At 39.9% G+C, this 17053-nt stretch overlaps 1 protein-coding gene across 1 annotated transcript in view; it reads left to right on the top strand.

The window, feature by feature from the left end:
- Nucleotides 1–17053, top strand: part of GRID1 (glutamate ionotropic receptor delta type subunit 1) — a 63517-nt gene that overhangs the window by 28596 nt on the left and 17868 nt on the right. The gene's annotated exons all lie outside the window — the stretch shown is intronic.

Here is a 17053-nt window from a genome sequence, read left to right as displayed (position 1 = left end):
GTAAGGGCTGAGATTAATTTTTATTTTCTTCTGATTTATTTTCTGCATTAATATTTAATTTTTCCAGTACCATTTGTTGAAAATAGTACTCTTTCCCCTTTGGATCATTCATTGAGTATCAATTGGCCTTCAATGTTTGGATCTATTCCTAGGGTCTCTCTTCTATTTCATTGACCTATATGTCTATCTTCACACTGGTACCATGCTGTCTTTATGCTTGTAGCTTTATAGTTAGTATTGAAATCAAGTAGAGTAAGTTTTTCACCTTTTTCTTCTTTAAAAATGTGCTTTTACCCATCTACATCCTTCACATTTTCACAGGCCTGGGACTAGGATGAGGCAAGTGAGGCACCTAATAAGGCAAAAAATTTAAGGGGGAACTCACCCTCAAGTTTGTGCAAGTACCTCACCTTAGTTCTTGCCTTGCATCTCCATATACATTTTATTTTTAAAAAGTGTTTATTTATTTTGAGACACACACACACGTGCCCGCGTGCATGCGCGTGCGCGCACGCGCGCGCACACACACACACACACACACACACAGGGCAAGGAAGGGACAGAGAGAGAGAGAGAGCAGTGAGAAAATTCCAAGCAGGCTCCATGCTGGTGCTGGAAGCACAGAGCCCAATGTGGGGCTTGACTCATGAACCGTTAGATCAGGACCCGAGCCAAAATCAAGAGTTGAATACCTAACTGACTGAGCCACCCAGGTGCCCCGACCATATAAATTTTAGAATTAACTTGTCAGTTTGTAGAAAAGGCCTGCTAAGATTTTAATTTCAATTGTATTGAGTCTAGAGATCATTTGAGGGAGAATTGAGAGCTTCACAACATTGAGTCTTCTGATCTATGAACAAGGTATATATTTTCATTTATGTATATCCTCAATTATTTTTAGCAATGTTCTGCAATGTTAAATGCACAGGTCTTGTTAAATTCATCCCTATGTTTCTAATATTTTTGATATAATTGTAAATGGTGTTGCTTTTTCAATTTAAGTTTACAGTTGTTTCTAGCATGTAGAAAATACAAATGTCTTTTGAATATTGACCTTGCATCTGTGTCATAACCTTGCTAAACTTATACATTAGTTCTAGTGGCTTTATTTTGTAGATTTACAGTTTTCTACATAGACAATCATGTCATGTGTGAATAAAGACAGTTCTACTTCTTCCTTTCAAATCCAGATCTTTTTTATTTCTTTTCTTGCCCTACTGCATTGGCTAGAACCTCCAGCACAATGTTGAATAGAACTATTAAGACTGCACATATTTGGGGATGCCTGGGTGGCTCAGTTGGTTAAGAGTCCAACTTCAGCTCAGGTCATTATCTCACGGTTCATGAGTTTGAGCCCTGCATTGGGCTCTGTGCTGACAGCTCAGAGCCTGGAGCCTGCTTTGGACTCTTTGTCTCCCTCTCTTTCTGCCCCTCCCCCACTCACTCCCTGTCTCTGTCTCTCTCAAAAGTAAATAAACATTAGAAAATTAAACAAAAAAAGACTGCACATCTTTACTTCTTTACTGATTTTAGGGCTATACATTTAGCTTTATACCATTAATTATGATAGGTATAGGTTGATCATACATATGCTTGATAAGGTTGAAGAAGTTCTCTTTTATTATTAGTTTCCTGAAGGTTTTTAACAGAATTAGAGACTGGATTGTGCCAATTTTTTAATGCATCTATTGATATATTCACATGGTTTTCTTTTTTTATTCTGTTGATATGGAGTACTAAATTAATTCATTTTCAAATGTGAAACCAACCTTACAGACTGGAGATAAACCCCACTTGCCCTCATCATGTTTCTGGGTTTTATTTTGTTTTGTTTTAAGTTGTTGGATTTACACTTACCTAAAATATTAGCAAAGATATTTTAAGGAAGTTTTGTATCTGTGTTCATGAGGGATGTTCATCTGTAGTTTTCTTACCTTGTAAACCCTTTGTCTAGTTTTGTTATCAGGGTAGTACTAGCCTCCTGAAACAAGAATCTGTTTCGTCTCTTCAGTTTTCTGAAAGAATTTGTGTAGAATTGATATGTAGAATTCACCAGTGAAGATACCTGGGCCTTGAAATTTCCTCACCTACCCATCTACCTCCACCATGGGAAGATTTTTAACAACAAGTCCAGCTTTATTAGTAGATATATTTAGGTTATACATTTTTTTTTCTAAGTGAGGTTTGGTAGTTTGCACCTTTCAAGGAAGTTGTCCATTGTATCTAAGTTTCTCATAGTTCTGATCTGCTTCTGATAAATTCTTCACCTTCTGTTTTTCATTCCTTAAAGGTGTCATTTTACTGACTTATGGTTCACCTTGTTTCTGATGAGAAATCAGCTATCATTCTTATCTTCATTTTTCTCTGCATATTGGATCTTTTTCCTCTGGTTGTTTTAAGATTTTTCTTTTTCTCTGATTGTGTGTTTAGGTGTGGATGTCATCAAATTTAGAAACTGTTTAACCATTATTTCTCCCAATATTTTTTCTGTCTTTCCCTTTCTCTCTTTTATTTCCTGGACTTAAATGACATGTATATTAGGTTGCTTTAAATTGTTCCATTGCTCACTAATGCTCTGTTGATTTTTCCCAGTCTTTTTTTTTCCCCTCTGTGATTCATTTTGGGAGTTTTTGTTTTGGTACTTTCAGGTTCATTTATTTTTCTTCTAATCTGCTGTTGATTTCATCTAGAGTAATTTTCATTGCAGACATTGCATATTTTATTTGTAGAAATTCAATTTGCGTCTTTTATTTTTCTCCCTGTCATGTACATACTTTCCTCTATGTTCTTGAACATATGGTGTGTGTTTATACTATTTATAATATCTGTTTTAATGTCCTGTTCTACTAATTCTGCCATCTGTATTATTTCTGGGTCTGTTTCCACTGATTGATTTTTCTTCTCATTATGGAGAGTATTTTCCTATTTCTTTGCATGCCTGGTAATTTTAGATTAGATGCCAGACATTGTGAATTTTACATGGTTGGGTGCTTGATTCCTTTTCTTCTTTAAGTATGCCCCACCCCCACCTCTATTCTTCCCCCAGGACAGGGTTAAGTTATTTTGGAACATTTTGATTTTTTTGAGAATTGCTTTGAAGCCTTGTTAGGTCAAAAACAGTTTTAGTCTGTTGCTGTTGCTAATGTGACCCATCATTACGGATTGTTAAACCTGATCCTTCCAGGTGGTTCTTTCCTTAGACTCAGGTAGTTACCTCACTCACATGCACTAACCAATACTCAGCTGAAGATTCAAAGGGAACTTTCAGTAGATTTCTGGAGGGCATTTTCTGTGTAGCTCTCACTTCTCTGGAATTCTGCCTTATGAATTGCAATTGTTTTGGCTTCCTCAAAACCCAGACTCTCTCTTCAACTCATGGAGGCCATCAGGTTCTGCCTAGGTTTCCCTTTCCTTTGCTGCAACCTGGAAAGTCTCTGTTAGCATGAAGTTCAGGCTCACTTCATTTGTTTCTTTTTTTGGGGGGTAACACTTTTTAGTTATGCCTGTTGTCTAATGTCTGAAAACTGTCATTTCATGTTTTGTTTTTTATTTAAAGTGAATGGTAAGTTCAGTCCCTATGAGTCCATCATGGTCATTTAAGTACCATGCTACATACCTTCTATTCTTCCAAATTTATATTCTCAGATCTTTACATTTAAATCTACACAGTGGGCTCCAGTTCAGATGTAAGGGCTTTGATATGGTAAACATGGGGCTGTAAACTTGAGAGCCATCCAGTCCAGGGCTCTGAGTCATGAAGTCTTATTTTAAAATCATATTTGGAAATTTTTTAAGTAATATTTCAGGATTTTAAATTATAATGCAATTAACAATTATAATTTTCTATCAGCTCCTTGGGGATTAAAAAACCATGAAGTGGTAATGTGAAACATTTTCCTGGTGGTGGGGAGAGTTGTGCACAAATAAAAGCAGATTTAAATATTCTCCTGAGACAAACAAATAGGTATTGCAAACAAAATAATTGAAGTGGTTTGTAGCAAGCAAGCAAATGAATGCCATGAAGGATCAGCGGCTATTATATTTATTTTTCTGTTTGAATATTTGCCTGGGGAGTAAGCTGAAAATTGAAACCCCGATCAGCTTTTAAAAATTTAACAACAGACTGAAGAGCGTTGGCTTTATGTTAGAGAATTACTTAGGTCAGAGTTTCAAATACTAAAATTTTTGAGGGTCACTTTTGCTTCCTTTCTCTCTTCCTCCCTCCTCTCCTTCCCTCCCTCCCTTCTTCTCCCTTTTCCTCCTTCTTTCCTTCCTCCTTCTCTTCCCTTCTTTCTTCCTAAGTGTTTACCAGGCCTGGTGCTCAGTATCAGAAAGACAACAGAATATGAGAGACATACACCTTGGCCTCAAGGAGCTGGTTTTAGTTCTGAGCCCAGTGTAGATGGAGCAATGGATTAGCACCTGCAGCTTCCTTCTGGTTCTGTGGGGAACACAGAATTCACAGTGCCTCCACATCTGAATCAGGGTTGTGGGTATACAATAAAGGGCCAGAGGCTCATTATGGATTTTGGATCTAAGTTAATGGAGTTGCCTTATTCAGCTCTTGACACCCGTTTTTCCAGGTGACGTCTGTAGTGTTCTCCTGGGGGCATATGGTTGCGTGAAGGATCACTTTTCTGCCTGTGACTGCCTGCCGGGTTTGTTACCTGGAGAACTCTTACTCAGACTCTGACCTGAGTTGTTGAACTGTATAGACACTAGATTTGCTCCTCCCTCCAAATGGCAGACTAACTATTTTTAGCTTGTCCCTACAATTATTAGTGCTTTTAATACACGGGCCTAGACCCGCAGAAGAATAGGTTTCAGGCCCAATATAGAGGATATTTCAGGCATATCCCATCTGAAGAAGTGAGGGTAAGGTTAGCAGTCAGCGAACCACTTCTGGGAATTGCTTTGACCTACCTCAGATGTTCTGAGTCCCTTGGAATTAAGGGAAACTGCCTGAGCAGAGGTGAGTGATACCGGTTGTGGGAATTCAGAACTTGCAAGGTTTCTGGGAGCAGGAAGACCTGAGAAGATGGGGGCAGGGCACACAGGGAAGAAGGAAGAGTGAGATCCAGGAGAGGGAGTTGAAATGGAAAAGGAGAAAGTGGAAGTAAGAGACATGAAAGAAAAAAAAGGAGAGAGAGCAGGGGTAAATCTCACAGACAGCCCAGTCCAGCCCAGCTGTCATCCATAAATAACTTGCAGCCAGAAGCTTTACCGACTGTCTCCAGTAAATGTTGGGGACATGTGTGGGTCCCCTGGCTCATTGGAGGGCAGATGTCCACCTTGTGTTCATGGTCAAATATAATAGAATAAAATGTGATGAAATAAAAACTCAATTAAATGAAATAGAACAAAAGAGCCACTAAAAATGCAAGACCCCAGGGGACTTTTTGGTCTTCTCTGGGTGAGATTGCAGATTCTCCTGATAAGCCGGTAGGCCTGGGGAGAACCTGAGGGGACATCTGTTTCACCCTAGGGTCAAGGTTAGGGGCAGGTCTTTAGGGAACAGGGCCAGCTGCTCACTACTGGCCGTTCTGACTGGACCACTCAGGAAAATGGACTGTGATGGAGGCGGTGGGATGGGGGGAGAGCTCTGCCGCCTGTCTGGGCAGCCCTGGGTAAAAAGGGCAGGCAGAATAGGACGCTGGCTTTCCTGTGAACAGAACCCATTTGTGTCATTTATGAAAATAAAAGAAGCCATATGAATTTTCAATTAATGGGCCATTATATTTAGTGATAGGATGGCTGAGTTCTGATTTGATGTCTTGGCAGGGAGTCAAGTGAACCCCAGGATCTCTTGGAGAGGAGGGACAGGAAAGAGCTCCGTATGTGCAGATTGGGGTGGTCTGCTATGGGCTCCCTTAGGGGTGTGCATGAGGCTGCATGGGGCCATGGAGTGGAAAGAGGGGCAGAAAGAGGGCTGGTCTGTCTTCATTGAGGCCAGGCTGTGGCAGATGTTTTGCCGGCCTTCAAAGGCTGGACAGAGAGCTTTAGCTTCTGAGGTAGAAGGATAAGAAGTACTCACCGCAAGACTCTGTGCTAGACATGTTGGGTCCCATTGGATGAAAGTCTTTGAATTAAGGCAGAGCTCCTGGGGAAGTAGTTACCCCATTTCCAGATGACACTCAAAGGAATTAAGTTCCTTGTCCAAGTTCTACAACCAGGGAGAGGAGAAGCTAGGACTGGAGCCCATACACACTTGATTCCAGATTCGACACTCTTTTCACTTCACTGTATAATATAGACCAGTGCTTCTTAAATTTGAACATGCCTATGAGTCACCTGAGAATCTTGTCAAAATGCAGATTCTGGGTAGATAGGTCCAGCGTGGGGCCTGAGATTCTGCCTTTTTTTTTTTTTTAACAAACTCCCAGTTGATACTGATGCTGTTGGCTCTTGGACCACACTTTGGGGAGCAAGGGCATCCTCTATGGCAACTTTCCATATCCTGTGTAAAATAGGGAGACTGCTGCATACCCCATGAGTTTTTAGGGGATGATGAATGAGACAGGATGTCTCTGGTCAGAACCACCATGCAGAAAGTGCCCTCCTCCCACCTTCTCTGTCTTGGAAATGTAACCAGCACCAAGCTTCGGCAGCTTCCTCCCACCCTCTCCACCTCACCAGGATGTCCTAGTCTCTATGGAGCCTTAGCTTGCCTTGCCTTAAGCACTCTGTGGGGATCTGAAAACAGCAGACATTCTAAAAAGCCTGTTGACTTCAGTGGGAGGAAATCTTTAATCACGACTTTATTGAATCTTCCTTCTGTTTTTCTCAACTTCTCTCAAGCCAGCTTTGTCTGTGAAGTTTTCCTTACTATCATCAACTTTAGATTACTGGCACTATGGTTGTTAGGAGGGAAACAAACTTTATTATTTCTCCAGCAATGGAATAATGCTGGTATCACACAGATGTTTGATAGATCTAGGCCTTTCTAAAGAATAAAAGGAAATGACTAATAATGTGATTACACAGCCCTATATAAGTTTAGAGCTCTATATAAATGTTTAATAATATTTTCCCCTGGTATCAGAGGGTTCAGAAATTTTACTGAAGTCTTAAAGATCAGACAGAAACTTATTTGTGCATGAGTTTTGCATCAGGTTTGCCAAAGCGTGTATTTAGAAAAAGGAGATCCTTACCATTTTAATTGCTATTTTGAAGATTTCTCCTCATTATGAAAATTTATCCTCTTTGCTACTCAAGCAGACATGGAGTGAGGCTTCTTCAGTGATTCTCTCTGTTTTAAATAAAAATTTCCAAGAGGTACAGGGCATGATATCTAAACACCTTGTCCATCATTCAAATGTTGCCATATTTGAGATCTCAATTTTTAAGAAGCTGACCATTTCAGATATAATTGTCTATACACACTTACATTAAGTCCCATTAAATTCTGTGTCAGTCAGGTTGTTTTTTTTTTTTTTTTTTTTACCACAAGTAATAGAAAAGTATGAATCTAGTTTCGTTAAATGGTCTGAAGCTTTATCGTTTCACCTTAGAGGAGGCTCATAGGTAGGTCATGAGGTTACAGGGCAGGGTGATTCAGAAGCTAACTAGTTTCCTCAGGGGTCTGTTGTGTTCAGTGTGCTTGGCCCACCATCAAATGGAATTTCCCCATGAGTCAACCTCCAGAGGCTGAAAGGTGCTGTCTTTTCTTGGTGGTCATTTTAGGATTGAACAAACCATCTCAGAATCCTTCCAGGAGAACCCCCTTCACATCTGAACAGAAATAGAGTTGTGTCCCCTCTCCAAGGACTGCCTAAAGTAGTAGGACCATCCAGGTTGGCTCAGAGCAAGCAGGATGCACCTGTGGCTGTGGGTGCAGCGGTCATGACGTCCCACCACCCCAAATCCCATGGTGGAGGGAAGGGCAGCTGTTCACCCTAGGGTTATGGCAGCATAGGGGAGGAGGGGCAAGACTGCAAGTGAGGCAGCAAATCGGTTTGCTCTTCCCCTCTATTTCCCCTATGGCAACCATTCTCTTGAAGCTGCCATGTGTCCTTCACATTTGTTTTTACTGCATTACACATATCTCTACTATAAATGTACCGTATTTGATGTATCATTCTGTAACTTGCTCTTCCTTTTTTTCCTTTCTGGTCTGTCTTCCTTAACTCTATTATATGCATGGTGCAGGTGATACTGTAGTATTATGGGTTTACTCAGTGATTTTTATAGCTGCATCATAGTTCATCATGTAAATCCCATTGCCTCTGGTTTTTGTTATTACCTCAGAGGCCTGTGTGGAAGTGAGGAGGAAGCAGAGGAATCTGAAAGACATGAAAACTCCCAATTTTTCTGTTGATGTTTCCTCATCGTTTTTGTTCTTCCCATAGTTAGCAACAAGGGGCACTTTCAAAACCATTACTGGCTTTGGTATTGCCTGTTCCTCAGCTTTTTGGGGTCAAAGGCCTCTTTGAAAATTGAATACAGCTCATGGGCTTTCTCCACAGGAAAATTCACACATACTTGTATGCTTAACATTTTTTTTGGAATGGCAGCCCCCCCACCCTCCGCCACCCCCAGCCCCAAGCAGCCAGAGGCCCTGGCTAGAGACACAGGTTGTCTCTGAATGGAGACAATCAGGTCTCATTTGGTTCCTTATTGTGCCCTCTATGAAGGACAATTTTGCTTTCAATCAGTGAATTAAGTAATGCCTTCTGAGAGGATGTGAGGATTGGTTTTTCTTTCGAATTTGTCAGACTTTTCTTTAGTCTTACCTCTTTGTACAAGGAGATGTGTGGAGGTTTCCTGATAATTTACTTGCCTCCAAATGAAGATAGTCTAGGTTTCAGTGTGCATGTTCAGGACAAAATTAGAGGCAGTGAGTATTTTTATTATTCGGTCTCACATTTTATTGTGTTCATAGAAATCTTCCTTTAAGTATGCTACAAAGCATAAGAGTCTTTCTTCCCCGCTGATAACTTGAAGAATGGGGTGTTCACTGGCAATTCTATCCCCGTTTTCTTCCTCTGCTTGTTTTAGCTGTTACAATGTTTTTGTTATCAAACTTCAAAATTTCTTACATTGAAAAAAGATTCAGCGATCTTTGCCATCGCTCTCTTCCAATCCCATAGTCAGCATGTGCTCTAGCTTCAGCATTTAAGCTCTGTCTAAAGATGGTCCATTTGCAACAACCCTAGTCCAAGATGCCATCATCTTTCACAGAGATGATCTCTTGAGTGAGCAATATTGATGAGAGATGATTTATGGGGGGAAGCTATTAGGTTGCAGGAGGGCAAGGTAACAGTAATTTAGGGAAATGTTTCTGGAGCAAGAGACAAAATATTAATTTGGGACCTGCAGAATATTTACCTTTTTGTATGCACAATGGGAGATGATTGAAGAATACAGTTGGGATTTGAGCAAATGGAGAAGATTGCACGTGCTTCTCTTGGGTCCCTCAGAAATGGCTCTCCTTCCAATATTAATGACAAAGAACTTAGAGAAAGGCAGTCAAATGAAGTAAATAGAAATTGTATCATGATAACTGAGGTTTAGTTAGTCACACAGCCAAAACATATGAGGAGTTTGGGAGGTGGGTGTGTGTCCCAGGAAAAGGGTGGAGTCATTCTTCTAAGAAAAGAAAATTCTGTATAAAAGGATTAGTAGTATTTAGCCTGAATGATGCCCCCAAATGCAAAAGAACTAGAAAAGCAGGGTATAATATACTTTAAAAGTATTTTGAAATGGATCACTTAGCAGTCAAAAGTAATGTCTACAGAGGACTAATATGAGGTGAAAATTGAAACTTTGGGAAATACATGAGCTTCAGATTTAGTTTTGGCCTTGAATCTATTGGTCAAACTGCAGAAACCTTGAACGTTTATTTTTCTGGCTGTTTGGGGGCACAAAACACATGAGATCAGTGTAAGAACCAATCAGATGTGGGGCCTAATGAGAGATTTCCTCATAAAGCTAGAAACTTAGATCCTTGGTATACAGGCTAACTAGAAATGAACTCACTGCACAGAAGGGAATAGCAAGGAAATGTGTTCTCTTGACTTTGGAGTTGCATAATGGGAATGAATTTTCTTGACAATTGATGAGTCTCATGTGAGTTTGTGACCCAAGTCATACCACCTGTGGTGCCTAATGAAGCTCTGAAGAAGGTTTAATATTAAATTCAATGGCTGTAGGTCAGTAGTGCTCTAACCTTAGTAGATTAGGTTGTAGAAGTGAATGCAAATAAAGTAATGTGAATTCCAGTCAGACTTCAAGGAATTCATAAGGAAGTTCTAAGGAAACTAAGAGTACACACAAGAGAAGGAAAGAAAGAAAAAAAGAAAAAGAGAGAGAAAGAGAGAAGGAAGGAAAGAGGAATATAGAGACAAAGGAAAGAAAGAAGGAAACAAACCACCATGAGTGAGAGCCAGGGAGGAGAAAAGAACAGTTTAATCAGATCTCAAATAACTTTAGATATTATAACTATCTGACATAGACTATTAAGTAAGTATGCTGAAATATGTTTAAAAATAGATGCTGGAAACATAAGCAAGGAATAAAAGCTATTTAAAAATGAGGCAGAATTGAAAAATAAACAGTTTCAGGAAATTAAAAAAACTAATAGTTGATGTTAAAAAATGTGAAGGATGAATTAACTATCAAAGTGGACACATACGTAGGGAGAATTGGTGAACTGGAAAATGTGAAGACATTATTTAGAAGACATATCAGAGATACAAAGAGATGGAAAATATGAAAGGGAGATATAGACACATGGAAGATAGAATGATAATATTAGATTTCTAGTAGGAAATAGGAAATGATGGGGAAGAAATAACATGAAAGGATATTATGGTCAAGAATTCTCAGGAATTATTGACAGAAACTAAACCCCAGATCTAGGAATCCTAAGGATAAAAATAAAAGTAAAACATCCATGCCTAGAGACGTCATTAGACAGAGAAAAATCTAGAAAGCATGCAGGGAGAAAACACAGGTCTTCTTCAAAGACATGGCAGTTAAATGGATTCCTAATGTCTGGAGTTAGTGGGCTGAATAATGGCTCCCAAAGATATCCAGGGCCTAAATCCCTGGAAATTGTGTGTTACCTTACATGGCAGAAGAGATTTTGCAGAAGTGTTTAAATTAATGATCTTGAGGTAGAGAGATTATCTTGGATTATCTGAGTGGGTCCTAAATGCAATTTCAAGTGTCCTTATAAAAGGAGGCATGGGGAGATTTAAGAATACAGAAGAGAAGGCAATTGGTCACAGAGGAAGAGGCTGGAGTGATGTGGCCACAAGCCAAGCACTGCTGGAAGCCATTAGAAGCTGTGGAAGGCAGGGAACCGTCTCTTGTAGAGCCTCTGGAAGGAGCACATCCCTGCCAACATCTGATTCCAGCCCAGTGAAACAGATTTTGGACTTCTAGCCTTCAGAACTGTGTAGAATAAAATTCTGTTGTTCTGAGCTGCTAAGTCTGTGATAATTTGGTATTACAACCATAGGAAACAGATATAGTGGACAAAAATGGAAGGCAGATGATAGTGTCATATGAAATTCAGAGTGCTAAGAGAAACTAGTAATCAACTGTGATTTTTATCTTTCAAGAGTGAGATTACAAAAGGTATTTTCCAGCAAATAAAAACTAAGTTTATCACTAACAAACCGACATTAAAGGAAATTCTAAAAGTAATGGGAAATTAATAGGAATTATATGTAATAGGAAGGCATAAAGAAAGAATTAAAATGCTGGATATTATTATCACATTAGTCAGGATGATGGTGATTGGAAAGAAATGTTGAAGAGAAGAGAATAAAATACTGATTAGCCTCATGCTTTGTTCAGTATGCATTTAAAAATATCTAAGATAACCAAGAAAAAAATAATATAGAGAACAAAACTTCCAAAAGAGGGTAAAATAATGAAAATAGGGGGAAAATCATTCTAAGGGGAAGTAAAAAAACACACAAAAAAGAAACAATAAGATGTAATGTAAATAATATGGTACAAATCAATGTAAATGTATAGATAATCATAGTCCAATACAAATGGATTGAGATTTCTACTAAAAAGTCAAAGATGGATGTAAAAAACATGTAGTATATTTTGTTTATAATAGTCTCCAACTTAAGTGTGAGACAGAGAAAGATGGATGATGGCAAAGAGGCGGAAGACGTTAGAGCAGGCAGCTCGTAACCAAAATAAAACTGGTATCACTGTATTAATATTGGACACAATACAGTAGGAGGCAAGATGAATTACTAGAAATAAAGAGGATATCTAAATAATGATAAAAGATTCAATTCAGGAAGGAGTTTTAGTTCTCCACTTATGCATAACTAATAAAACACTGAGAATATGTTTTTTGAATTTTTGAAAATATAGGCTGAATACAGAAAGAAATAGACTAATTCCTAATCTAATGGACCTAAAAGTAGACCACAGAAACCAACAACAGCAGGACAGTTAATGCACATGAAACATTCATGCAGACTGACCACGTGATAAGCCACAGAGCAAAAGTTCAATACATTTTAAAAGATTAGCTTCAAACAGTCCATGTTCTCAGGGCACAATGCATTTAAATTAGAAATCAATAGGATGATATAAAAAGAATACCCTAATGTTTGGAAAATTTTGAAAAATCCCTAGTAAATTACTTATGGGTCAAAAATATATCAAAATGGGATTTTAAAATGAGTGATACAATTTGTATGTATAATTTATGGGACACAGCTAAAGCAATGTTTGGATGTAGATTTATTGTCTTAACCACTTTATTAGAAAAGAAAAAAATGTGTAAGATTCCACAGCTGAGCTGCATACCTTAACAGTTGGAGAAATAACACCTAATAAATCCAAAGAAACTAGAAAAATAATAGAGTGGAAATTAATGAAACAGAAGACTAACACATAAAAAAGTATCAGTTAAGTCAAAACTTACCTTTTAAAAAGTATTTATAAAATAAACTTCTGTCATCAGAGGGCACAAATAAATATTGTTAGCAATGGATGGGAGCACATGGCTTTGGATACATTAGAGAGTGAGGAAGTAGAGAGACATTGTGAACAACATATGCCAATCAACTGGAAAGTTTGGACAACATAGCTGAATTTTTGGAAGAAAACATGACTAAGGACAGAAGGAAAAATGAGCAAAATCCCTATATACAAAAGGAAAGTTAATGAGTAATAAAGCAACTTCCTACAAAGAACATACCAGGTTAGATGAGTTTATAGGCCAATTCTACTAAACGTTCTAGAAACTGGAGAAGATAATTATAACATGTGACAAAGAATTATCTGGAATTAAAAAAAAAAGGTCCCATGAATCCATATGCAAGAGACCCAACCCAATGGAAATTGGACAAAAACACAAATACAAGAAAAGAAACACAAATAATTCATAAACATATGAAAGATATTTAATATTATTAAGAATTAGGGAAGTAGAAATCAAAATCCAATGATGCACCAATTCATACTCACCAGGATGACAAATATTAGGAAGTCCTACAATAATGTCAGGTGCAGGGAAGGGTGCAGGAAATCTCTTTACCAGACATGATTATAAATTGGTACAATAACTTTGGAGATTTGATATTACTATGTAAATTTGAACATATTTATGTTCTCCTATTGAGGAATTCTAATTTTAGGTATATATCCTAGAGAAATTCTCATACAAGTCACCAACACACGTGCACAAGGAAAACGTGCACAGAAGCTTTGTAGTAGCAAATGGACACAAATGTTCCAATGGTAAGCAACACTCGAGTGGATTAATGGTGACAGAGGCATACAGGGCAGTAGGGTACAGCTAAGAAAACGATGAAACTAAGCTGTACCCATTGCCATGAACAGATTAGGAAAATGTTAAACCAGTGGGTTTTAAATGTTTGTTGAATATTGGAATTATCTGGAGAGCTCATGGAGAAAACAGAAAACTTTGCTGGGTGAAGAATGGGACCTGCATTTTATCAAGTTCCTGAGGTGATGCAGATACACAACAAAGTTTGAGAACCAATTGTGTCAAAACACAATCACAGGGGACCTGCAGGTGGTTTAGTTTGCACAAAGCTAAACAAAAATGTGTAAGGCAAAGTTATACGTTATTTGGGCTATACACATAACTCATCGCATGACAAAGTTAGCTGCTGGTAAGGAGGAAGGGGTAAGCATTTGGGGGGAGGGATCCAACCAAGATGCAAGGTATACTTTATTTCTTAGTTTGGCAGAAGGCACACTGATCATTTGATTATTCATACTTAATGTATGTAATGTTTGTGCCTAATATATATTTCGCGGTGTAAACTTACAAAGTCATAAAACAAAAGCAAGATTTATTTTGAGCCTGTGCACCCCAGTAGGCATCTGGGTATGACACATTATTGCTGCTACTGCAGACTTGCTGATTTTAGTGAGGGTAGTGGAGGTCACACAGTATATATATACACATTATCTTTCTTCTGCGGCTCATCACCAGCACTCTCTGGAAGGAATGTTTAACTGGGACAAAGAGAAAGTTTGTTCTCCAGGTGGGTTGTATAAAGTGACTGTGTGGATAGCCTTCTGCATCCATAGGAAGGCCCAGAGGTTGGATGTCTTCACATGGGTCCAGAGGCTGGCCCACTGGAGGCTGGGTGCAGGGAGTGAGTGAACCCCTGTCTGTACTCTGTTGGTACACAGTGGTACCAACAGCACGGGAGAGAGCCTGACACAGAGCTCCTGGAATTGACAGATGGTGTAGGGTTGGAATTCTCCAAGGGGAGGGACACATCCTTGGGAGAAGAGGTGACTCTTTTCATTGCCCTCAAGGGACCCGAGGGAGTTGCTTCTGTTCTTCTGTTCTTTTACCTGCACTTCTTACATTCTGATTGCAACTATCTCTGTGTTGGACACTAAGAATAGGCCCAGAAGGATGGGGAGGCAGGGAGGAGTACACTGGAAGATGGTGTGTGTGCTTTGACCCAGAGGGGGTGGATGAGAACTGGGCCATAGGAGATGGGGTCTGCAGAGATCCTCATTGATGCAGCTAATGGGTTGGGTTGAACTGTGCCAAGTTTGTAAGGATTTCTGGGCAGGAAGAATGGAGAAAGAACAGTATAGAGACCACAGCAGCTGGGAGCAGAAGCAAAGTCCCCCACCCCATTATGTTGGGGCTGCCCTTGGCTCACTTAGCCACTCACCCCTGATTCTGCTGCAGGTTGCCAGGGAAGATGATGGGCGTGCTTTCCAGAAAGGTATTATGTACCCTGTAAGTCAGACTCCCTACAGAGTTGCAGGGTCCCGCTTGGGGTGCAGTGTCACTGACCTACCAGGAAGTTGAGAATGCAGGAGAGGTTCAATAAAAGAGCCTCTACAATGGCTCTGCAATCAATGAGTATGTGAGAAAAACAAAAGGTATGTGACTTCCCGTTTCCTCTCCAAGGTGTGCGGGCTCTGATTAACCCTCTTATGCATAGTTCAAATTATGTTCTTCCTGACCTCATGGTTTTTTGAGTTAAAAACAATTTCCTCCCCCAATCTTCTGTATTCCTTCTCCAAGTAGAGCTAACTGGCCCATCGTTGCCCTTTCGTACGGTCCTACATACTGTTTGATCAGAATGTGATTTCCCTCACCCCACTGTTGGATGCTCAGGGCAGGGGACCTGTTAGCAAGGCAGCTATGAGCAGAGTACAAACATCCTGCTCAACTATAGTCTGTCTTCTGTTTCCTGAAGCCTAGCTGGTTCTGGGCCCATCTCACCTTTGCACTTTCCCCCACCTCTGGGCTTTTGGTCCCAATCCAACAAGATTATCTTCCCTGAAATAGTCTTTGGTCTGAAATACAAAGTTTAGTAGTTTAAACCCAGATTTACTTGAATTCTTTTGAGATTACTGCATTTCCACATCCTTGGGAACTATATCTATCGATCATTCTAAAAGGATATGACTCTCAATGTCTTACTTTCTCCCAGATCCAGCATGTTGTTTCAACTGGTCAGTCTTCATGCTTACGTCAGGTTCCTAAGAGGGTTCCTGGAACAGAGACTTTACCCCAGTTCACCCATCAACATTCTTGTTTAAGTGATTTGAACCCTCCCCATCACTAATTTCTAACCTTATTACCTCCACTTATACCAGTTCATTGCCTCAAAGCTAGAATGTGTCATCTGTAATGAGGAAGATTTAAGACCTATTTTATTTTATTTTATTTTATTTATTTTTTTTAACGTTTATTTATTTTTGAGACAGAGAGAGACAGAGCATGAATGGGGGAGGGTCAGAGAGAGGGAGACACAGAATTGAAACAGGCTCCGGGCTCTGAGCTGTCAGCACAGGGGCCCGATGCGGGGCTCAAACTCACGGACCGCGAGATCGTGACCTGAGGCGAAGTCGGCGCTCAACCGACTGAGCCACCCAGGCGCCCCAAGACCTATTTTAAAACACAGATAGTCACAGTTCAAATTTTGACTTGCAACCAACCACTGATTTAGCCATCCCTTTTGAGAGACAATAAACAAGAACTTTTCTTAACTTGACTCCACCTCTAAAACCCTTTATTTGTGTTAGTTTGTATTTTTTGTCATTCCTGTGTTGCTCCTAGCCTTGAAGCAATTCTAATTCCTTCTTGTCTTCTCATATCATTGTATGGCAAGCAGCCACAGGGTTTTGAAATGGAAATCTGAGTGTAGCTGCTTTGTACCTAAACCTTGCCAGAGCTCCTCACTGCCCTTAGCTGGGTCTATTCTCCCTTCCCCCACATCTGGCCCTGAACAGGAGCTTGAGGGTTGCGTCTGACCACTGCACCTTTCTGCCCGAGGCACTCACATGCCCTGCTGCCGCTCCAGGAATCCGGTGCCACAGGGTGTCACCCGCTGCCTCTGTCTTCAGCAGCACTGCCACCGACTCAGCTCTGAACTGCCCCTTCCCTCTACATATACTTCTGAGCACTTTGCCTAACAAGTTCATCTTTCAGGTTCAGCTTCAGTGCTAATTCCTCATCGAAGCCTCGTTCTGGAAGGAGCTCCCTGTGGCCAGCTGCCTTTACTATTTCCATGCTTGAAAGTGCTCAGTCAAAATGGGATAGTAATAGGATGTACCTCCTAGA

Source organism: Panthera uncia, chromosome D2, assembly GCF_023721935.1.
Source record: "Panthera uncia isolate 11264 chromosome D2, Puncia_PCG_1.0, whole genome shotgun sequence".
NCBI classification, from domain to species: domain Eukaryota; kingdom Metazoa; phylum Chordata; class Mammalia; order Carnivora; family Felidae; genus Panthera; species Panthera uncia.
The sequence above is the reverse complement of the archived record's forward strand: the minus strand, read 5'-3'. Positions and strand labels throughout refer to the sequence as shown.